At 33.3% G+C, this 26,195-nt stretch overlaps 1 long non-coding RNA gene and 1 other non-coding gene across 2 annotated transcripts; one reads left to right on the forward strand and one right to left on the reverse strand.

Moving 5' to 3' along the window:
- Nucleotides 1-2,911: 2,911 nt before the first annotated feature.
- LOC121227976 (uncharacterized) lies at nucleotides 2,912-3,446 on the reverse strand. The gene is made up of 2 exons (XR_005925492.1): nucleotides 3,310-3,446; nucleotides 2,912-3,161 (listed from the first exon to the last, which is right to left on the reverse strand). It is a non-coding gene; the product is annotated as an uncharacterized lncRNA (long non-coding RNA).
- Nucleotides 3,447-21,347: 17,901 nt separating this feature from the next.
- On the forward strand, nucleotides 21,348-21,454 carry LOC121228367 (small nucleolar RNA R71). The gene has a single exon (XR_005925943.1). It is a non-coding gene; the product is annotated as a small nucleolar RNA R71 (small nucleolar RNA).
- The last annotated feature ends 4,741 nt before the right edge of the window (nucleotides 21,455-26,195 follow it).

Raw genomic sequence — 26,195 nt, forward strand, 5'->3', positions numbered from 1 at the left:
TTCCAAAACATTTTGTGATTCACACTATTCAAGAATCTCTTTAGCAATTAATGGGATAAGATAAGTTGAATAAAGGACATGCTAAGTGGATAGAATTTATTGAAACTTTTCCCTATGTTAATATATATAAGCAAGGTAAGGATGCTCTATCTCCTATATTCTTAGATTACTACCTTCAAATTTATAATTTTAGGCTTTGAATATATTAAGAAATTATATGCTCATGATCTTGACTTTTCAAGTATTTATGATCCATGTGAACATGGAGCTATTGATAAGTTTTATACAAAAAATGATTCATATTTAGAAATAATAAATTGTATTTGCCTAATTGTTCCATTTAAGAATTAATTGTTAGGGAAGCCTATAGTGGAGGTTTAATGAGACACTTTGGAATTAACAAAAAATTGGATATGTTACAAGAACAAATATTTAAGCTAGACAAGAGAAAACATGTAGAAAAGATTTGTTCCAAGTGCAATACATGTAAATAAGTAAAATCTAAAGTCATGTCGCATTGTTTGTAAACTTGTTTACCTATTCATAATTCTCCTTGGATTGATATTTCTATTGATTTTGTGTTAGGCTTACCAAGAACTAATAAGGATAAATATAATATTTCTTTTGTTGTTGACAAGTTCAACAAAATGGCACATTTTATCTCATGCCATAAAATCGATGATGCAACCCACATTACGGATTTGTTCTTTAAAGAGGTAGTGTGGCTACTTGGAGTACCTATGCCCATCGTTTGTGATCAAATTTTCAAATTCCTTATCCATTTTAGAAGATATTGTAAAGTAAGATGGGAAACAAGATTCTTAACTAAGGCACTCGGTGCCTTGCATAGGTTCGAGGATATTGTTCTCCTTTATGTTAGCCCCCAAATTTACCCCCACAATTCAACTTCTAAAGTTTTATAGAGTTGATATAATATATTATTTAAATAAAAATTTTCAATAATTAAAAATAAATTGAAAGGCCTAAATAAATAATTTTAAATAATTGGAAATGGCCTACTGTTAAAATTTTTCTAAACATAAAAAATCCCCTTACATATTAGTGGCATAATGAAATGTTTAGGTAGTGATTTCAATATCACTTGAAAATTAAATTTTCATTGTTAGATAGAATAAAATTTATACTAAAATTAATCATCAATTGGAGTAAGGCATTTTACATCATTTTTAAATTCTATTTTTGATGGAAATTGGAGTAAGGCATTTTACATATTTTTTAAATTCTATTTTTGATGGAGTTTCTTGAAGGGATAATTTTTTTAATACTATCATAGTAAGATCTTTCTAAATTTCACTAGCACAATGGGAATCTCTTTGAAATTACTTCATATACAAAACTATGAAAAGAAGACTATAAGGCTAACACACAATTAGTACAACATAATTAAAAGTATTTTAAATGGTAATTAATATCAAATTAGGAAATATAGATATTAGAGTCATACACATTTTGTACAATATTATATAAATAGTAACAATCCTTAAGATAGGAATATATGGGTGATAATCATTCCACACACATAATTGAATTCCCAAATCAAATATTCAAATTGTTATCAAAATCTATTTCTTTTAAGTGTCTTGGTTTAGCTTAGAATAATTTTACATGAGATAAATTCATATAGGTAACATTATGAAATCTTGTATAGTATTGATTGTAATTCCCTATTACACTTAGAAGACAATTTCACAATTGGCCTATTATTATAATTATCCATTAAATTACCATCAATCATGGGAAATTTTTACTAAAGATTTTGACTTTCCTACTTATAATTGATTATTATTGTGATGGGGAAGGGCTAAGGGTGGTTTTAAGTATTGAAAGACTTTGCATATTCTATCAATGTATGGATTATGTCAATAGAATTACACTTGAACATACTAACTTTAATTTAGACATTAATATCATCTTTTACCAACAATGTAAAGCTTATTTTTACAACAAATTGAGACAATATAAAACATTAATATAAACCAAACCTAATAGAAAGAAGATATTGATGCATTGCATTGGAATAAAAAAGGCAATTCAGTTTCTTCTACCTCCAACAAGATTTTCCTCAAAGCTGTAGACTTGAAGAAGATCCCAATAACATCGAGATTTAATCTCAGTCTCCCTGAATTCTTTAGTCTCAAGGTTGTAAAGCAATAATTGTCCAGTTGTTGATACTACAAGTACATTACTATTCTTCCAAAAGCCTAACATACTATTAACTTCTAAAATATGTTCAATCTTTAATAGTTTGTTCCAGCAGTGATCTTCAGTCAAAATCCAAACCTGATTTATTCTATTATTTTTAGGGGTTCTCTCACAATTCCATAATGAGAGACAATTTTGTAACGGAATTAGCTTCCCATATAAGTAAGGATAAGGTAACTGAAAAAATTGGAAAGTTTTAGTACCAAAATAAAATGCAAGGATATACTCATCTCCATGCCAATAATTAAAACCATTTATGCATACCTCACTGTTATTGTTCATTATCAGAAGATATTTAGGCCTCTGTAAATCTTCATGTTTCAATACTCTCCAAATATCAGTGCTCATCTTGTAAACGGCATAGTGGTGCCCATGATGTTTCTTGTTGCCATCATCAAGTGATTTAATTTGAATCACCTTGTAATCATTAGACAAAGAGTCCAATCCAAATCCAAAAGCTCTTTGAGAAATATATAAGTTTGGTGGAATCTTTTCATTGCAAACAGAGAGAATTCTAAATTCTCTTATAGTAGGGTTACATAGTTATTTTATCATTGGTATCGAGGAAACAAAAAATCCCATTATCGACCAATAATCTAATATAACATATACTAGGAAGATGATTAGGCAATTTTTGACGCATGTCTTGGTAAGAAAAAAAAGGGTTGATCAACAAACAAGCGCAAAAAACAAGAATGATTAATCAAATTACCAATGCGATAATAAACAAGAATGAGCTTATTCTTTTTGCTTATGCTAAGATGTTGAAAAATAAAATTGATATTTTGAAAATAATGGAACCATGTTTTTTCCACACTCTTGAAATGAAAGCTAGATTTGACAGGTAATTTCAATAGAATCACTGCCAACAAATATGTAGCCAGGCAATCCTCACTGCTCCTCACCATTTCCGCTTTGTTTTGTTATCAAGTCCCTAACTAAATTTTGAAAAAAAATATTGTCAGGCTTAATTGAAATTTTATTTTACATCAAACCACAAAAGATTTTTGAAAATTACATCCACAATTATATTTTTATTTACAATATGAAGTAGAATAAAAACAAAAGAAACTTAAAGAAACTTACTGTCAATTTATTCAAAGCTTAGAATATAAAATTGGTTGTGTATGGAGATTTTTCTTCATTATAAATGGAAGTAATACAAGGGCTTTACTACGTTAATGAGACACTATTTCCAGGGTCTCATTAATTTTTCATTCCAAATTAACAAGAAACCTCTTAATTCTCAAAAGAGAAAAAATATATATTGATTACAAGTATGCCACATGGTAGGAAGCTATTTAACAAAGTTAGCAAAAAATTAGGGAAACCAACCACTTGCTAGGAAACTTAAAATAATCAGGAAATGAATGTTTTACATAGTAAAAAACTTATGATGAACTTCAAAGGGTTAGTGAGTAATTAGAGTAAATATGATCCACAATATTTTTAATGAAATTAAATTAATAAAATTTTTCTATTATCAATAAAATTTTTCTATTAACTTAGCAAACTAAAAGTAAAATATAATGTAAAACCCTCTACTCGACCTAAATTATCAGATTCGGATGTCAGGTGCTATAAAACTTAAACTCTTAATAAAATTTTAAAAATGGCGTAACCCAATTACGACAAACTACTTATTTATTTCTTCACAACCATTAAAAGGAAGTTCTCATTAAATACGAAAAAATCTTAAATACCGTGTACAAGTCATTACAACTTAAATCCTTGTTAAAGACAGTCTCAAACATGGCATAGAATACAATTTGTCATATATTTACAGTGTCCTTTGTATGCATACTATCGCCACTCTAGTTGCCTCATTGGTGCATTCCTGGCCTTCTCCTTTCTGGCATACCAACAATTTTCTCAGAACCTACGTCATATTAAACACTCTAAGTTCAAATGAACTTAGTGAATCTCAATTTAGGAGTACCTTAGACATTTGTTGTTGAATGCCACCACTTGAAGAATCAAAATCTTATTATTGAGTCTTTGGCAGGCACTCTTCTAAATTCCTGGTTTAGACATGTACACCAACTTCCACACTTGGTCATCATATGCAAATTTCTCATGATTGGTAGATTTATGAAACCATTACATAATGTAGATATTATTTCCTGGAATGATAACCATGCAAAGGTTTCTTCTAGTAGATTCTCACACAGATAGGTGTTGGATATTTCTCTCATACTAAATTGGGAAGCTATTAGGATACCAGTCAAATCATATCTTAAATCAACCTAGACCACAACTTATTATGTTGGATGGAACATTTTAATTAATTCCCAAGAAATCCCAGAGAATTATGTTACATATCATGATAATGTCCAGATTTGGCAGACAATCTAGATTCTAGATAACCTCTATACATAGTTTGAAAATACTCAGGTTTGGTGAATACCATAGAATTTAGATTTATTCTTTATACAAGATAGGCAAAATCAAGTCTGATGAACACTTAAAACCACCCATCACTATGAATAAGCCAAGTTCTCTATACTAACAAGTTGCTATAGTAGATTTACTCTTTAAAAATACTACTGAGAACTCTTATAGGAAGTACCCCTAGGAAAAATTCAATTTTCTCCACACAGTTATCCAAATAGGGTTATTTTCTAACTTACCCTGATCTCTGCCATAAATTCATCTATCGGAGAAGTCTCAAAGCTTACCTAGATCTTGCCACAAAGGCAGTTAACCAGATTTCGCTTAAAAAATGTTACAGAATATGTCAAAAAGGCATCACAAAATAGATCTTATTGTATTGATTTTCATAAAGTTTCATGGCCATGGCCATTTTCTTGAAGATTTATAAAGGTTTAAGGCTTTGGGAATGATAGAAATAAAAGTAATGTAGTTTGGAAACCAAAAATCTATTGGGAGAGCAAAGAACGACAACACTATGGAGAAGGAGAAAGCAATCGTAAAAAATAAGTTGAGAATGGGGGGTTTTAGGTTCAATTTAAAATTCTAGTCCAATTGCTTCATAAAAACTCTCAATTTTGACCTTTTACAAATTAGTCCTATTTTCAAAATTAAAGGTTTTTCAAACTCAATTTTAGAAATTGACTTAATTTCCTAATAGCACATATAAGCTAAAATTCCTAAATTAACTTAAAAACTTCTAGATCCAATTTTGGGGTGTTACAGGGTGTGTGTCTTCTCATGAGACGGAGATTGCTATGGCTACGCTAGCTACTGGTGGTGGTAACTCAAAGGTTGGTGTTGATTCATTGACTTGACAGTATTGGGAGTTTTAGAGGCTCTTCGGGACTGTGTTGGAGAGGACTAAAGTGGTGGTTGAGAGTAAGCGTGCAAAGTGTGAGAGTAAAGGAAAAGGTAAAGTTCAGAATAAGAGACGTCCTAGTCCTTCTAGCTTGGAGACATGACCTTTGAAGTGGGCCAGATATCAACAAAATCTTGTGAAGGTTAATGCAGGAGGTTCTAGTAGAGCCAGAGAGGTTCTGGTGTATAGGTATTGTAATAAGCGACATATGTTCGAGTGTTAGAAAAATTCAGGAGTGTGTTTTAGATATGGGTCTGCAGAGCACTAAGTTAAGGATTGCCCTCGTCGTCCACCTAGTCAACAGAAAACTTCAATGTAAACTCAAAATTGGGGGGGCTAGGACTAACATCAAGATATGTATCCTTGTTGATTACTTTGATTTGTGCTTTTCTTTGTTAGGTTTTGATTTTCTCTTTAGTAGGTGGTGCTGATATTTCGATAAGTGAGGTTAGGGGAATATTTTATTGTTGTAACAATAGTTATATCTTTGGGACTACTTGTGGTACGGAGTTAGAATTTTAAGACTATTCGTTGTAGTTGTAAGGTTAAGTATTTTTTGGCAGTGCGTGGGGATCAGATAGTACAGCGGAAGTGTGGTGGTTTGTATGGGATGTGTTGTATTATGTGTTATGGTTAGATGACTGAGATGTTAATGGGAAATTTTAAGGACAAAATTTCTTTAAGGAGGGAAGAGATGTCACATCCAAAAAGTGAGGTTAGAAGAGTCAAGGTTTACAAGTTAGGTCAATGGTCACAGTTGGACTTTTAAATTTTTTCTTTGAATTTTGGAGACAAGAACCAGCCTACTGGTTCAACGGTAAGGTGTTAGCTTACCCTTTGGTCCTGTGTTCGAGTCCCTGTATTAGCAATCGAGGAAATACTTTTGTTGGTTTCTGTTGTGCTGGCCACATGATTGAATTTAATTGAATTTCAATTCTAGTGTACCTGATAGGGGGTTAATTTGGGATTTAGTAGGATTGTTATTTTAGAAAATAATCCCCCAAATACTTTCATGTTCCATTACTTTCTCTCACGTCACACCATTTTTCCCACTCTTTCAATTTTTAGTTTTTGGGTTCTTTTTTGCTAGTATATTTTCTTTTTCCCACTATATTCCTTATTCTTAATTTCTTTTCTTTGTTTCCCTATTACTATACTCGAAGCTCTAGTAATCTTCTATCATCTCTTTGGTCTCGTTGTTCTTTAGTATTTTCGCTCAACAAGGTGTTGAAATAGGTGAAGTTTAAGTGTTGTCTCTTTGAGTTTTAAATCGATTTATGTGATTAATCTATATGGTTTTAACCAAAATCCTTACAAGTTTAGTGTGTATTTGTAATTGAGTTTTCAGATTGGCAGAGTAGAAGTGAATTGGTCAATCATTGTTGCTTTGGAGTTATATTTCAGGTGTGTTTCTTGAACACTTGTAATCAGTGGATGTTTGTGCTATTAATTTCATGGTTTGCAGCTAGTTTAGGTGTGGTTTTTGGACCACACGGGCATGTGCCACACACGAGCGTTTCACATGGTCATGTGGCACTTAAGGTGTTAGGTTGATTTTCTTGTCATACGACCTAAAGTGTGCCATACAGTCTAGCACATGGCTGTGTGACCTCTGTTGGGAATTTCGTCAATCGCACATGGCCTGGGGAGTTCTCACACGGCCTGAGACACTGTAACATCCCTTACCCGTATCCAAAGTCGAGATAAGGTTCGAGGTGTTACCGGACTTTAACACAAGCACACATACAAAATTAGGCCATAAAATTTTCGTTCAAATCAAATTAATTCATACATATGCAAACTGCCCCTTATATAGGCCTACGAAGCCTAAAAAATACATCGAAGGTGGTTCGAGACTAAACCGAGAACTTTAGAAAACTTTAGGATAACTTAGAAAAATTTCTTACTTTAGAGAGTCACACACCCGTGTGGGTAGGCCCTGTGGTCATACATGCCAGTGTGGCTTGGGACACGCCCGTGTCCACAGCCCATGTAACTCTCTGACTATGACATCATCAACCAAATAAGGTCACACGGCCAAGTCACAGGCCCTTGTGCTTAGGACGTGTACCGAATTAAATTTCAAAAATGAAGTGCAGACTTCACATGGCCTGGGCACATGCCCATGTCCTAAGGCTGTGTCCTTCACACGGCTGAGACACACGGCCGTGACTCTACCAGTGTGTTTACTACTGGGCATTCTATTTTGTATAATTAGGGTGTAGGGGACACACGGCTGAGACACACAGTTGTGTCTCTGCCCATGTTTTAAGTACTGGGCATTCTGTTTTGCATAATTATGGTGCAGGGGACACACAGTCGGATTACACGTCCATGGGGCAGACCATATGTCACACACGGCCTAGACACATGCATGTGTGTCTAACCATGTGGACAATTTCTAGGCTATTTTCCAAGCCATTTGCCACCCTTAAACATTCACATCACTCACTTCATGGCATGTAACATGGCACATTTGATTACTCAAACATTCACATTCATGGTTAAATTATGACTTGGAAATGCCAACATGTCACCTATTCAAACTATCATGCTTTCATGTGGCATTCCACACCAATTTCATATTTTTCTATCATCTTTGCTAACCTACTTTCAAGTTACACATTTGTACCACATTCATTTTCTTACACATTAATCATATTTCACATAACAAACATGCATGACATCCATTACACTCATTAACCATAAGCAACCATAACCACATTAAAGCATAAGCACATTTGCATGCATGCACCAATAATTAGGGTTGCAACCCAAATAATCAATATGAGCCACTTCTCATGGCCATATACAAAATAATCATAATACTTTAATGAGCCAACACATTTGGTTAATCAATATGAAACATAACAAAAAGACCAAGTCCCTATACATGCCATACTCAAAATGATGAGACTAGCTATACCCAAATATTCAGTTGATAGTGTGGTCGAGTCTTCGACATCTTTAGATCTCGAGCTAGCTTGGCGACACTATAAAAAACAGAAAGGAAAGGGGTTAAGCATTAAAGTTTAGTAAGTTCACATTCAAATAAAAGCAACTTAAACAAACATAAATCATTCATTTAACATAGTGAACATAATCTTGCATTTTATCAAATCTCTTAAACTTATTCTTCATATACCTATACACATGTTCTTACCACAAGTTCATCATATATCATGTCATTCTCATGAGTTCGATGTACATACCTGTGCCCACTTGCACATAATAACTTACTTTATTGTCTTTGACGTATTCATCAAGATTACTCATTGAACTTCCTTTAGAACTACCTGTTGAACACTCGAAATACTATTGGATACATCAGAATCTCGCACCTAAGTGCCTCGTATGTAGCCAACACTAACTCATATCACATATCACATGTTGCTCGCTTTCGAGCTACTCACAGTTCTGGTCACATAGGCTGTCAGGTATCGCAACACATGCCGGACTACCCAGCCACTGGTAGAATATGCGAGACCAGTACTCGGATGCCAAAACATGTTTCACATACATCATGAACTCAGACCACAACTCAATGAGTTCAGATCACATAGTTCCTAGTGACATGTCGCTTGTATCCTAAACTATTCCTAAGGATCAAACGGGATTCTTCAATACCACATTCCGTTGAGCTTTCTCGTAATGTCGATTTCAATATCCATAGCACCAATCACATACTCATAATGGTAATAAAGCATTAAAATTCACTTGTTATCAAAGTAATAGAAATATGACATAACATCTCATATGAACTTATCATACATGTAATATTAAAGCATTTAAAGTATGGCACATCTTGCAATATTTGCAAATGAATTTACCTTGGTACAAAATGATAGAAACGAGCCTAATCCTCGTAAACCTTGTTTTTCCCTCGATCAAGACCTGAATCACTTTTTTCTTGATCTATAATGCCAAATTAAACTTGTTCAATATATACATTGCTCATATCGACCCATAACACATACTTTGATAAAATTACCTTTTTACCCCTAACTTTTTACTTATTTACACTTTAGTCCTTAGGCTCGTAAAATGAAATGCATGCAATTTCTTGGTTACCCGAGCCTAGCCGATTCATATTCTAAGAACAAAGGTTCAGCAAGCGAGAATAAGAAAAAAGGAAAGGATAGGTTCAGAGACTCAATGGAAGCTATTTTAACAAATGGGGTTGACTGTTGGTAAAGGAATCCTTATATCGAATATTGAAACTCTAGAAAGGATGCAAGATATACCTATTTTTTTATAGGTATACTAATGAAAAACTATCTCAAAAAAGACGAACCGAACCCGTATTTTTTTTACCCGAGCCTAGCCGATTCATATTCTAACTCATATCACCCCACATTTTTCTTTATTTCACTTTATACTGCTCATTTTTTCACATTTTACGAACAAGTCCTTTTTAAGTGTTTTCACTAAAAATCACTTAGAAAAAGATGTTTATCACACATCAGACATTCAAATTCCTCCGTTAAACATCAAAATACAACCATGTTACACATGGGTCAAATTTCATACATGAGCCCTAGCTCAAAATAATGGTAGAAATAGCTAGATCGGTTGATGACAACTTCAAAAATGTAAAGAACATTAAAAACGGGACTAGGATGCACTTACTTTTGAGCTTGAAAAATGAACAAACCCTAGCTATGGTGACCCTTGGAATTTCGGCACAAGAAAGAAAAAGATGGACAAATTTTGCTTTTTTTCCCTTTTTATTCTTTTATTTAGCAAATGACAAAAATGCCCTTAAGTCATTTCTTTCAAATTTTTCCTATTCATTCCCATTTTTGTCCAAAATTTTAGAACTTGGTCAAATTCCTATTTAAGGACCTCTAATTAATAATCCAATGCAATTTCATGCTTGATGCTTCTAGAACACAAGTTTACAACTTATTCAATTTAGTCCCTAAAGTCAAATTGGACACTTCAGACATAGAATTTCTTCATGAAAATTTCACACAAACATGCAATCATATCATGGATCAGAAAATAATCATCAAATAATTATTTCTATTTCAAATTTATGGTTTCAAAAGTACTGTTCTGACTAGACCCTAATTCGGAATGTTACAAACATGACCGTGTCTCCCATGCTCATTGGCTTTGAAATTTTCACACAGACATAGAGAGTACACAGTCTGCCCATATGGTCATGTACCTTAGCCACACATCCATGTATCTCAGCCATACGACCATGTACCCCTGTCACACGGTCTGCACCTGACTGCCTCTTGACATACCAACGTTTAGAGTAGAAATCTACACAAAAGATGTAAAAAAGTGGTATCTGCAAGTATATAGGTCTAGTTGTAATATAGTTATAACGGAGTAGGTAAGTAATCCGAGGATCGTACCCAAGGGAGGTAAGCATTAAATTAGTTCTAATTTAAACCCAAATAGATCTAATTAATACTTTAATCAAATTATAGTATATAGAATTAAAAGAAGGGTTTTTGGATAAATTATAATAAAAATAATAAGAAAAGAAATAAATGAAAAACAATAAATAAAATAAGAAAAAATTCAAATCTAGGTATTGATTAGCTCACTTTGGTAATTGTAATCAACTGACGTCTCAGGTTCTCTTGTTCAATCAACTAGTCAATACCCCTACAGGATCTTCTTATACGTCCACTGAAATTTTGAGTCTGCTACAACTACTTATCTTCTAACCTCACAGTCCAGGCCGGTTCAGGGTTAAGGTGTTCAAAGATAGGCCGTACTAATTTTGGGTTAACTCCCAACTTGATGACTTCCTAGGGTTGTAAGGTTTAGGTTCTTTCTTTCCTGAACAACTGATTCATTAAGAAGTCCCTACAAAATAGTTAATTATTCATACCTCCACAAGGTAATCCCCCATAAGAGGATAGTTCCTCATAGATCTAGTAAACAATATAAACTTGAACGAAAGAATGAACATAAAGAACAATTTCAAGAATAGAGTTTAGAATAAGCATGATTGTATGGAATTTAAGCATTGAATTCTCACAGAGTTTGAGAATGATTTTAGAATCTAACTTCTGCCCTCAAAAGTAAATACCAAGAATAGGAATAAAAATCTAAAACCTAAGAGTACGAAAAAACTAAAGACTAAATTAAAGAGAAATTTATACAATAGAAAAAGGTGTTCGTAACATGTGTTAGCTAAGCCTATTTATAGATTTAGAATGGTCGTCGTCCTTAACCCTAGGTTAGATAACATTGTTGAGCTTAAAGTTGGATTGTCCGAACCCAAACACCCCTAGCTTGTATTAATTTCTCATACAGAGGCGATTTCACAACACTCCAGGTCCTGTGTCGCAACATCGAGGGTAGTATGCTCAACTTCAGGTGCCTTTAGGGGTATGTCACAACATCCTCAGGCGGTTTCACAACATTGAAGGAAATCTTAGACTTTTCTTATTTAGCTCCCTATATTGCGACATCTAATGCTCTGTATTGTAGCCTAGCGACCAGTATTGAGTTAATACGCATTCTAATGGTCTCCTGCACGGTCCTAAAGTATATTATCTCACCCTTAGGCCTCATTCGGCCCTTAAGATCAATAAAAGACTTGAATAACACAATTTTATTGAATTTAACTAAATGTAAGAAAACTTAACTAAATTCTAACTAAAATGCTCATATTCAAGCTCATCAAATGTGAAAACTAGTTTAGTTTGCTAGACTGAATTACGGAAGATCAAACTTTCCCACACTTAAGTCATTGCTTGTCCTCAAGTAACATAAACAAAAATAATAAATGAAAAGATGACCTTGAGCAAGTATGGTACAAGTGTTAGCTCTGGAGCACATGAGTAGGTATTTTATACTCACATATAATCTTGGCATGAGATATAACTAACTTACCATTTTTTATATCAAACACCTAAGTTCAGTATATTACAAAGAATACAAACATTAAGGGTCTCAACTGTATTAATCCATCAATAAATTATTTATCTATCATAATTTGATGTAGTAGATTAAACTAATTTCCGCACTTTGGGAGCTTGAAAGTAAGCATTTTCATTAAGTTTTAGCTATGTTCTCATAAAATCTCTTACAATTAATAAAATGTGCAAATTGAGATTTTTATTGACGTTAGGGGTTGAATGAGGCATAAGGGGGAGCTAATGAACTTTGTAAGTGTACAGGAGATTATTAGAAGGCATATTAAACCGATATTGGTCACTATATCATAACATGGAATAAATAATGTTGCAACATAGGTAGCAGAATGGAGAAATCATGAAACTGCCTTCGATGTCGCGACACAGCCTAAGGGTGTTGCGGCATACCCCAAAAGATATCGCAAGAGGAGAATACTAACTTATATGTCACAACACAAGTCCTGGTGTGTCATGACATCAACTCTGGATGGGAATTAAACACGACCCAGGGGGCATTCTGGTCTGCACAATCAAACTTAAAGCTTGGGAACGTCAACTAACCTAGGGTTAAGGAGAATGACCACCTAAAATATATAAATAGGCTCATTTTTCACATGTTATAGAAACCAATTACTTAGTCTAGAATTCTTCTTTTAAATTCCATTTAGTTTTTCTTTCTTATTATGTTATTAGATCTATTTTCAAGTTATTTTTTGTTTATCTTGAGAGATTTGATTTCTGGAGACAACCAAACTTTTGGATTCACTTCATTCTTAATACAAATTAGGTGTTTTCCTAAACTCTATACTTCAATTTATTCTTCAAGTTCTATTTTTATATCATGTCTACACTATTTATGAAAACCATGAATAACTAATCCTTCTATAAGGGATTAGCAAGTGGAGGCATGATATGTTAACTATTTTGTAGGGTTACTCAATAAATCAGCTGTTTGGGAGAGAAAGAACTTAAAACCCTAGGCCTGACAACCCTAGGAAGTCATCAAGGTGGGAATTAACCCAAAAATTGGTATGGCCTACGTGTGAACACTTTCACCCCAAGCCGGTCTGGAATGTTAGGTCAGACGATAAGTAGTCCTTGTTGACTTGTTATTAGAGTGGAAGATCGAAAGATCCTACTAGGATAGTGACTAGTTGATTGACGAGGAGCCAGAAGCGACAGTTGATAGAGATTACCAAAGCGAGCTAATTACCCATAATCAGATTTGATTTATTCTATTTTTTCGATCTCTTGATTTATTATTTCTTTTTTTATTGTATTTAATTATTTTTCAAAAACTCATTTTATTATGTTCTCATACTATAATTGATTTAGAGTACTAAATAGATATTTAAGTGTTCATGTTAAAATTGATCTAGCACTAGCCTCATTTGGTTACGACCCTCAGAGTACTCAACTACTCCATTGTAACTATATTACAACTGGACCTGTATACTTGTGGATACTACCTCATTGATATTTCTTTTACTACAGTAGTCACACTTTGGATGTTAGTACATCTGGAGGCGGTCAATTATACAAGTAATTTGATTATCTTAGTCGAATACAAACAGTTACGAATCCAATTATTCAGTATGATTTTGAATTGTGAATAAGTTTATCTAAGTCACAGAGAGCTTTTCAACTTGTAACATTTTGAGAATTAAGACAGGTATAGATTTCAACAATAATAAGCATCAAATAGTTTCAAGCACGAAAATAGTTTGGCACATCATATTGTCCCCTATCCTCACCCTTAGTAACCATTTCCCGCTCACTGCCTTATGTCTCATTCTCTCACCTTTCTTATTTCTCCACATAGGAAGTCACAACCTAATATAACAATCATGATTAGCTCACAAGTTTTTACGCACTAACGAACAAATACTTTTACTGTTCAAGTACTTTTTCTACTCGTTTTGATTTTCTTCTTGAATTTTTCGTTTGTTGCACATATTGACTAACCTATAATTACTATATCATACTGATCCCTCCTATTTGGCGCTTATTTTTTCAAAATTCACCATAATGTATCTATTTAACCCTGAATACATATGGCCAGACGTTTATAGTCGTATAGCTCAGGACCAAAGAAAAAAGCTAAGTACAAATTGATATTTTGGCTCGGGTTTTGTATGAAGGTTCATCAAAAAGTTTTTTTGGCTCAAATATATGTACTAAGGATAAATAACAAGGTTAGCTTTTTGGCTCTAGGTGTAAACCAAAAAATGCCTTAGGCTATCCCTAGGTATCTCAATATTGACAACTCTAATCAACCAAACAACCATAAATTCAACAATTTATCATTCATACTAGCATGCTCGTTTCCTTGTATTCTCTATATCACTTGGTACATTCAATTGCTTTAATACTTATTTATAGTGTAATATATAAAACTTAGTAGTCTAGTAATAAAAAAATTAAGATCACCTATCCTCATGCCAAATTTAATGTAAATACAAGCAACCTATGTACATGCTCCTAGCCAATCACTTGTATTTCTACAAGCTCAAGCACACAAATGAAAACAAAAATCAAAGAAAAGCATAACAATTTAAAACAAATTTTTTATGTTAACCCCACATTTTAGATAACACATTATCCTCAATGTGTAGCCCCTAAACAGATAAGGAAAGAAGTTACTCTATTGATCATGATAATTCCATAGGCTATTGGTGGGTGCTTCCTCCTTTACTTATTGAAAGTTCTAACTATTGTGCCTCCTCCATGTGGGGTTCTTACATAGAAAATTAGAACATGACACAAAATAACTAATAATCTATTATTAATCCTACTAGTAAAAAAATCAAATTAAAATCATCCATGAATTAATAAAATCTTTCAAAACAACATTTAAAAAGGTCAGTCATCCTCCTCAAAATCCATTTCATCATCTCCTTCTTCTTTTTCGTCATTCTCTCTTTTCTCTTCACTTTCATGCGCTTCTTCCTTATACTTAATATGCGTTAGGCCAAACATATCTGACGTATAATCAGGTACTTAATATTGTTCTGTCATGCAAACTTTTAAAAAATTGGGCCCGATTCTTGTATCCAATGTGTCATCCAATCCAGCTTTGGATGACTGCTCTCTCCAACTTCTTGTTGAGCGGTTGATTTTTTCTTTTGAGACAAAGTCAGGGTTGATGTCGCCTCTTGTTGGCATTTATTTCTTTCCTTTATCAAATTTGCCCAATGTTCAATTTATTGTGAAAACATAGTGTCACTGATGGTGCTTTAGGATGGCTTCATTGATTGTTCTGTGGATGCCATTGGAATGTTGTCTTTTTTGCATAAAGCCGTCACTAAGTGGGGGAAGAAAACTCCCACTTTCTAGCCACTGACACATCTCTTCATATTTTGCTAATTCCATTTCCCGATGCATATTTTTTTTGTAAAATAACATAAAGCAAAATCGCTCAGAAAGTATTGACATTAAATATATTTAAAGCAGGAACAACTCGTGTGAATAAGAATTGGATCCACATTTTAGCTTTGGGGAACATTATAGCTTGATGAAAAGATGTTGGGATATTGGTACATGAGCGATATTGTAACGACCCATTTTTCAATGGTGACAGAATAGTGATTTTGGGACCCAAATTTCTATTTTTTTAGCTCATAAGTATTAAATATATAATATTTACAGAGCTATTAAGGTTGTATTAAAGTTTCATTAAGAAATTTTAACATTTAAATGGTTAATTAAACAAAAAAGACTAAACCATAAAAAACATAAAAGTTGAACTCTATTAGCTAAAAGGGTCTAATAGCTTTGAAATCTTAAACTAAAGGACTTGAATGATAAATAGACCATTTAAAGGGTTAGTGGATATTTATGTGCAAGGCATTGATGAAATTATGATGAGTTTTAAAAGGTAAAATGGTAAATAGGTAAATTAAACTAAAATAAACAAATTAAAAGTTACCTTCCAATTTCTTCTTGGTTGGTCGAATGCTCCATTATTGAAGGGGGAGAGCTTCATTTTTTTTTAATTTCTTCTTGCATGGTATGGTTTATGCCCCGTTTTTAATGATTTTTATGTTTTTGAGATCGTTGCAACTAGGTCCAGCTAGCCCGTACATTTGTTTTTTAAACTGTTAAAAATTTTAGAAGTTGTCATTGATGAATCTTGAATGTTCTTGATGATTAATATGTGTTTGAAGCTTTAATTAGGATATTTATTTGTTTTGTGAAGTAGTTCTTGTTAGATTTTGATTTAAGGATTAAATTGTTTAAATGTCAAAATATTAAGACTTAGTGGAAAATTTGAAGTATAATAGAGACTATTTAAGAGCCTAGAGAATTCGGTTGTAAATTGGTTTTTAGGAAATGGTCAAATTTGGTGAATATCAGGTTAAAGGACTAAATTTCAAAAGTTATAAAATTTTAGGGAAATTAATGAAAAGCTAAGGGTCATATACATTGAATGGAATGTGAAATATGTATGAAATTAATGCATTGTATTTAACTATTATATAGATAAAATTTTTGATAAAGAAGACAATAACCGAGGAAAAGAGAAAATAGCAGACTAGCTCTTGCGTGTTGTTCAGAGTTGAATACTAGGTAAGCTCATAGTGTTTCAATAATTAAATGAATTTCTATTTGTAATTTTACATTATAGTTCCTTATTTAAAGGTTAGTAATCAATTATTGAATGTTTGCACATATGTGCCCCTATTTGTACTTCGGTACCCCTGGTTGCACATACGTGCCCTTATTTGTACTTCGGTACCCCTATTTTCACATATGTGCCCCTATTTGTACTTTGGTACCCCTAAATACATTTACGTGTGTGGTTATACTCTAGTAGCACTAAAATCTAATTGTATATGAATTATATCTAATTGTGTTAGATTGTAAGTAATACTATGATCTTACAAAGTTATGTAAATTTACTGGTTCTTGTGGACTGTTTTGTAAAGTTCTATTGCTAACCCTTGGAAGGATCAATCAATCGACTCACACTATCCATCAATGTTGGTAGTTCTTGTGTCTCTTATGGTAGTGGCATGTATATGTGGCTAAATAGGTTGTTTTTATACAATTTGATATTATAGTAAACTATGTCAATAGGTATTTTATCATGCTTGTAAATAGGTTTCTTTTTGGTATAATTAGAAAGGTATGAAAGTAAACACTTGTGGTATGTTTTGGCTTATGATTGAATTAAGTACTATGGAAGGAATGGATCAATGTTGATATTTTTTAGTTGTTGATGTTTTGATAAAATTGTTGTGTCTATGAAAGTCACATTGGTTGGTTGATTTTAAGACAATTAAATGGTATGTTTCTGTAATGATGAATGATGTTTATGTTCTTTGGAAGCATGTTTTAAATGGTTAGATTGGTTAGGTGTGAATTGCTTGTGGAATGGAGAATATATGTATCTTTAGGTATGTTTTGATGCCTTGTTAGTGTACACAAGTTGTTCAAATGGTCATGCATGAAATGGTGTTGGGAATGACCTATTTTAGGTGAAATTTTAGGTCCACACAGCCTGAGACACGGGCGTATGACTCAGCCGTATGTCACATACTGCCTGGCAACATGGCCATGTGCCTCCTGAAGGTTTTTTTTATACAAGTCAGTGAGTTACGCGGTTTGGCACACGGGCGTCTGACATGACTGTGTTACCCTACTCAAAAAGTTACACGGGTAAGGACACAGGCTGAGACACAGCCATGTGTCCCTAGTTTGAAGGTTATACAGGTGTGTATCCCAGCCGTGTGAGGCACACGGCCTAGCCACATAGCCGTGTGACCTTTGTATCCAAATTTTTGTAACTTTTTCTTCTTTGACTTTCCATATGTTTTCAAGTTAGTCCCAAATCGTTTCCAAGGTATTTCTAGGGCCTCGAGGGCTCAATTTAGGGACCATATATATGTTAATGATTGGTTTATAATCTGATTATGATAATGTATGACATTTATGTTTAAATGTTCTGTTTGTATGGTAACGCTTCGTAACCCTATTCTGACAGCAAACACGAGTTAGGGGTGTTATAGATATTTCCATTACCCCTTCCTTCAGTTAAAAAGTTTATAATCTTATCCATATTTATGTCTCAAAAATATTCTAAGCTAATTTCATCAACAAAGTCTTTTTCATAGTATAGGGCATTATAAAAGTCACAAATAATTCAAGGGGTTACTCGCACTTCTTTCCCTTACACAAGTATCGTTTCCCACATATGGCCTTCAGTGTTCCTAAACTCTTGGTCCTGTAATGATGCATAAAACTCTTAAACAACAGGGACCATAGCAATGTCTTTTGGGATCGTCCAAAAATGTTCCCACCTATGATATCTAACGAAAGGCCATATTTCCTTACAAATAATTATTGACGGGTGAAATCCCCTCTCTTGGATAAAAGTTTTTCCTTCAAGTTCAACAAAGTATTTTCCAACATTTGGGTTTGAAAAACTAAAAAGGTTCAGAATCGTTGATGATTCCAGTTCATTAGTTCTTTCGACCTTTCTAGGAGGCATGATGTTTAGCCTTCTAACTAAAGAAATATCAAGCATATAAGTTCAATGGAACAATAAAAGTTGAGTTAGGAACTCTTAACCTCGTCTAATTCATTAGATTCCTCATCATATTTGTTTGTTTCATCGTTCCCATCCTTTCCTACATTGAGACTATTAAAAAAAGAAATTTTCCAAACAAATAAAAAAAAGTGAGTTTTAGTGTTTAAGGGATTTAAGAGGTTTTGAGAGATTAAATTAGTTAAGAGATGTTTATATAAAGGGATAATATGTATTTAGGTTACAAAATAGGTGTTTTGAGGATTAAAAATAAGGTATCGGGTCATACAAATGGATCGAGCCCTGTCGAAAAATGCTATGATGTCGCGGCATAGGAGTCCCGTGTCACAACATTGGGGTTAGATATTGCGACACACTTTGGACTTTTGAATTTCTAGGGATATTGGATTTTGGTTTCACGACACACAAAATTTGAGTCTCGATATCGAAGTGATTTCCTTAATTTCGTCAAATTTGCCCTTGGTGTCGCGATACGGGGTTATCGTTTTGTGACACTGGCTTTGTTTTTACCCAAAATTACAATTTCTAAAGTGTTATGATTTCTATAAAACATAAAGTTAATAAAAATTAAAATCTAGTTTAAACAGTTAGCTAAATATACAATAATTTATAAAAATTAAATATTAATTTAAATAATTTAAGTTTTACTACCGGATTCATCGATATCATCATTAATTCACAGAAGAACGATTCTTTGATTCTATCATTCTTAGTCTATTGCTCATCATGCCATTCCACCTTATTTCACTTATCTCTTTCCTTGCACCTATTTTTTCAACCTGTTTTTTCGCTTAGGACTCGAGATTGTTAGAAATAGATAATTCATTGCAATACTCCCCTAAGTCCTTTTTATTGACCCCACTATGTTGCTGACTGCATTTGACTAGAAAAGGTGGACCTTGAAGTGGCTAGAAAAGGTCTTCCCAACAGGATTTGTATCTCTCTATCTTCTTCATAGTTTAGAACCATAAAGTCTGCCAGGATGATAAAGTTACGCACTTTGACTAACACATCTACTAATACTCCTTTTGGATGTTGAAGATCTGTTGGCCAATTGTAATGTTATCTGTGTATTTTTTAGGTCCCCTAACCCGAGTTTTTCATAATTAGTTAAAGTCATTAGGTTAATACTAGTTTTAAGATCACATAGAGCTCTATTAAAATAAATGCTCCCTATCTTTATGGGGATAGTAAAACTTCTCGGGTCTTTCAATTTTTTTGGAACTTGTCTCGAAATAATAACACTACAGGAAATGCTTATATTAACTCGTTCACCAACCTTAATCTTCCTATGCCTAGATAGAATTTCCTTTAAAAATTTTGCGTACTTAGGCACTTTCTCAATTAATTCAATCAAGGGCATGTTAACATTTAACATTTTGAACAAGTTTAGAAAACTTACAAAATCATCTTCATCTTGCTTTTGCTTCTCTTCTAGCCTAGAAAGAAATGGTATTTTTGCAATGGCAGAATCTTTAGTTGCTTTTATATCTAGCTCAATTGCCTGTGCAACTACTTCCTTTGGTTCAGGTTCATTATTAGCTTCTAGGGGTATTTCTTGAAGATCATCAGTATTCTCCATATTTACCTCTTGAGTTGGGTTTTGTGGGCTACTCAATACTTTACCCAATCAAAGCGCTATCGCTTCCACGTGCTCCTTCCCTTCTCTACGAGGATTATTTTCGGTATTACTAGGAATACCTGTGCTAATTTTTCTTTTTATATCCCCTATCATGATCATCAATTAGCTCATCTAATCTTCAAGTTTAGTCAATGTTCTTGTTGAATTGGTGCATTCAAACTGTACCTATTTAACATACATTCTCATTGACTACATCTCTCCCTTAATTCTATCCAGATGTTGACCACATACAGTATGGTCATTTAGGTTGGCCATTTCCTAGGGTTTTTGTAAATAATAAGGTTGATAGTTAGAATCTTTAACTTGGTTCGAGCTATTACCTCCTCCTTAGTTTCCTCCCCATCTTAGGTTCAGATGATCACTCTATTCTGGATTGTATTATTCGAATAGGGATTTCCATCCCTATTTTTGATGTAGTTCACATCCTCGGTAGGATTATTAATATAATGGAAGAGCAGTTTGACTCCTCTATAAGTAGGTGGTGCACTCTTCCCATACTCTATTCGGTTGATTCTATCCATCAGTGGTTGATATCTATCATCCTCCTAGACAACCTTCACTGTGGATGGTCTTTTGTCATATATGTATCGTTTAGTTGGCCACTGGTAGGAATTCACTATCATACTTTCTATCAATTCGTACACATCATCATACATTCTTTTCATTAAGGCTCCTCTTACTGCTCCATCTAATCCTGACCTCGAATACATATCCAACCCGTTGTAGAAAATTTACAGTCATAACCACTCAGGCAATCTATGGTGTAGGCACTTCTAAATTAGCATATTAAAAAGCTCCCATACTTCATGAAAGCTTTCCCTTTCTAATTGTTTGAACATCGAAATTTCCCTTCTTAGTTTGACCATCTTGCTAACCAAGAAGAACTTTTATAGGAATTTCCCTGCAAGTTCATCTCATGTCGTGATTGATCTTGGGGCCTGCGAATCTAGCCAAAAAAGTGTTATCAATTAATGAAAAGGGAAACAACCGAAGACGAATAGCATCATTAGTGACCCTATTGTATTTGAAGGTATTACAAAGCTAGAGAGACCTTTTTAAATGCTGACTTGGATCCCCTATTATTGTTCTGCAACTTTGCAAATTGTTCTGGATCATCTAGATCATGTTGGCTTAATCTCAAAATTATTGTTCGTGATAGTTGGCCTCGTTATACTCCCTTGAACCATATCTAGATTCGATAGCCCATACTCCCTCAGAGTCCTCTCGTTACATGCCATGTTTATATCTACAAGTAGTTGTGGTAGTGCTAGTGGATATTTTAGATTGTTATTGTATGCTTCGTCAAGCACTGGATTTTTACGTGGTGGTAAATTCCCTCCAGCAAGTAATTGATTCTACATTGACTGTTGTTATTACTGTTGCTATTGTTGTTGATGATTTCTTCGGTTTATTCTCTCTAGATTGATGGCTGTGTCTAAAGGTGCTCCTTTACTACAAGTCATACACTAAACCCAAAAGGATAAGATTAGTAGAAACAAGAAAATTAAATCCATAAATATAACATAAAAATTTCCTAATTATTCTATTATCATCCAAAAAATTAAAACTAATATAGTGATGTTGCCTCTTTGGCAACGGCGCAACAACTTGACCGCCTCCAGACGTACCAATGTCTAAAGTAGAAATCCTACAGAAAAGATGCGAATAAACGGTATCTGCAAGTATACGAGTCAAGTTGTAACTTACTCCGAGGATCATACCTAAGTGAGGCAAACACTAAATTAATTCTAATTTAAACATAAACATATCTAATTAATACTTTAATCAAATTATAGTATGAAGAATTAAAAGAATATTTTTTGAATAAATTATAATAAAAATAATAAGAAAAGAAATAAATGAAAAACAAGAAACCAAATAAGAAAATATATATCAAATCAGGGTATGGGTGATTAGCATGCCTTGGTAATCGTAATCAACTGGTGTCTCGAGTTTTCTTGTTCAATCAACTAGTCAATACCCCAGCAGGATCTTTCGATACGTCCACTGAAACACTAAGTCAACAAGAACAACTTACCTTCCGACTTCACAGTCTAGACCGATTTAAGGTTAAAGTGTTCACGGATAAGTCATACCAATTTTCAGTTAATTCCTACCTTAATGACTTCGTAAGGTTGTTAGGCCTAGGGTTCTTCCTTTCCTGAATAGCTGACCTGTTAAGAAATCCCTACAAAATAGTTAATTATTCATACCTCCACTATCTAATCCCCCATAAGACGATTAGTTCCACATGGATCTAGTAAACAATATAAACTTGAATGAAAGAATGAACATAAAGAACAGTTCCAAGAATAGAGTTTAGAAGAAGCCTAATTGTATAAAATTTGAGTGTTGAATCCTCATAGAGCTTGAAGATAATTTCAGAATCTGATTCCTCCTTCAAAAGTAAATAACAAGAATAGGAATAAAAATCTAAAACCTAATAGAAGGGAAAAACTAATGACTAAATTAAAGAGAAATTTATACAATAGAAAAAGGTGTCCATAACATGTGTTAGTTGAGCCTATGTATAGACTTAGAATGTTCGTCGTCCTTAATCCTAGATTAGTTGATATTCCCAAACTTAAAGTTAGATTGTGCATACCCAAATGCCCCTGACTTGTATTAATTTCTTGTATAAAGGTGATGTCACGACACACCAGGTCCTTTGTCGCAACATCGAGGGGATTATGCTCAACTTTAGGGTGCCTTCAAGGGTATGTCACAACATCCTCAGGTTGTGTCGCAACATTGAATGTAGTCTTGGACTTTTCTTATTCTTCTCCTTATGTTGTGACATCCAATGCTCTGTGTTGCAACCTAGTGACTAGTATTGAGTTAATATGCCTTCTAATGGTCTCTTCCACACTTATAAAGTATATTAGCTCACCTTTACGATACAGTCGACCTTTAAGGTCAATAAAAGACTCAAATAACACAATTTATTGAATTTAAATAAATGTAAGAAAACTTAAACTAAATTCCAACTAAAATGCTCGTATTCAAGCTCCTCAAATTTGAAAACTAGTTTAATATGCTAGATCGAATTACGCCAGATCAGAAACCTCCTACACAACCAAACCACACGGCCGTCTGGTCCTATTTTGCTATTTTTCCTTTTTTTCACAAATTGATTCATTTTAGTCCCTGAATGATTTCTTGCATGTTTAAGCCTTTGTAGGAGTGGTTGACCACTACTACTGATTGTTGAGTGACTATGAAAGGTGTATTATTGTTTGGATATATATAAATATGTATACATATGTTTTAATATTTTCGTTCGTTTAGGTTTCTAATATTACTCTGTTATGTTAAAATTGGTATATGAGAATGTCTGGATGTGTTAGTTGAATGTATACATGTTGATGATTCCACTAACTTATGTTTGTTACGAGTAGGATTGTGGGTTATTGAAAATTAAATGTGAGCATTTCTGATTTGGTATATTCGTATGTATTAAATCAATTGCATTTACATTGTGGTTGGGACATGGTTAACAAAAAGAAGGAAGTTTGATTTGGTAGTTAAGATACGTTGACTTACTTTGGTGATAAATCCGCAACAATGTTGGCAGCTTGACTGGATAACATTCGAGTGGCCTATGACCATTTTATGGTGCATTAGTTGGATAGGTCCACCATAAACCAAACTGGTGTGTAGTGGATGGAAGGGTCTAGTGTACCCTATTTGGTGTGCAGATGGACGAAGTTGTTGTAATTGGATGGTTGGGAGGGATTTTATTATATTTGTCACGTATTCAAGTATGTCTTACATAAATGGATGTTGTAATATATTTTTTAATTAAATTGCTTCATTTGATGTGCTTAGTTACCATGAGTTATTTGAGGTTTCTTTATGTTTGATTGTTTGTTCGATTCTGCCTATTCACATTTGTTTTATACTAACATTGAGCTTCATAGGTCACACCCTTAGTTTACCCTTTTCAGGTATCTCACATGGTTAGGTCTTGGACTCAGCAAAATGAAGGTCTCAGAGTTTCTCGTCTCAGGTTGATTTTAATAAAGTTTTCCTAAGATATAATCATTTATGTCCAATCGGATTAGTCAATAAAGTTTATGTGAACTGTGGTATGGGTTTTTGGTTTTGAGTTAGTCTAGTGTTTTCATGCATGGACATTAGTGATTGAGATTGTTTCTTTTCTTTAAATATCGATCAAGTTTTAAGTGTCAGTTTATGGATTTTTAATTGAAGTAAAACGCCAAATTTTTCCATTGCTACATTGGTTTGAAAACTTCGTTTAACAAATTTTAGCTCCGAAATGTTTACAGAATTAATAAAGAAATGTTTGATTTGGCCTTAATTAAACCTTAGCAACAAACTAATGTTTACAAAGCCTAAGTAAAATTCTACTACTGATTTTTGTAAAACACGAGCAAAAGTGGTTTTCGAAAGGAAATTAAGAAGTTCGAATGGTGTTTTGTTTTGGGCCATTTTGGTGACCAATGTGACCTTCAGAATACTGTCAAAACTTCTAGGTCGGGTTTTGGGGTGTTACAATAATGGTCATTATGTGTTTAGTTGGGATTTTGAAGGCTATGTGTATATATATATGTATGCATGTGATGTTAATGGTCTTGTTATTGATTACTTGTTAGGTTGTTTTGTTTTATGTCTAATGTTCAAATGGATGAGGTGACATCATGGTATGCATTGTGTTTTGATTGATGCTTGGATGTGAATGATGGATTATATACTTTTAGGTTATGTTTAGGGATATTTTGATAAGCTAATGCTTAATGTTGGAGATTGATTGAATGGTTAATTGGTGCTTGAGAAGTTGAAGAGAAGTATATCATTTAGTGACTATTGAGGTGGTATTTGTATGCTCTTTTGGTTGTGTTACAATGATGAAAATTGTTGAGGTGCCTTGATGAATATGAGCAAATAAATAAAGGGGCCTTAACTTGTCTATTTTTATTTTATTGTGAACACACCGCTCATCTAAAAGGGCCCTTAATTTATTTGTAAAATTTAGTTTATCTATTTTTAAACAATGTACATAAAAGAATTGGTAATTTACTCGAGAAAGAATTTTTCTTTTCTTTTTTAAAATTTAAAACGATTGATGTTGACTTATGAGTTGTATACTTCCACGATTTACATTTTTAAGAAAATAGAGACATGATATATGCATAAAGGTCAACTTCAAAGTCCTCAATAATTGTGGGATGAATGGCAAGTGAAAGCAACTTAATAGCTTAATTTGTAGAAGTGAAAATTTCTCGATAACAATGGGAAAAGGGGTTAAACATCTGTTTGCACAAAGAAAATAGAAGTATTTATAACTCGAGTGGTCAGATATTGTGCACTCATCACTTCTAGAAATCATTTTACTTTGATTGCGGAAAGTAATTATTGAATAGAATATACATTTTTACCAATAAGAATTAATTAGATATTTAGATTCTTTCAAAGTGCAGATTTATCAAAAGAATTGAATACTATTGAAGAAGCAAAGAAAGAAAAGGAAAAATAAATAGTATTTATAACTAAGACATATATAAGATCATTTGTCTTGTGCCTTATGATTTCAAGAATGCTGAAAACATTATTAGTCTATAAAAATAGTGCATAAATCAT

This window comes from Gossypium hirsutum, chromosome A04, assembly GCF_007990345.1.
Source record: "Gossypium hirsutum isolate 1008001.06 chromosome A04, Gossypium_hirsutum_v2.1, whole genome shotgun sequence".
Taxonomy (NCBI): Eukaryota; Viridiplantae; Streptophyta; class Magnoliopsida; order Malvales; family Malvaceae; genus Gossypium; species Gossypium hirsutum.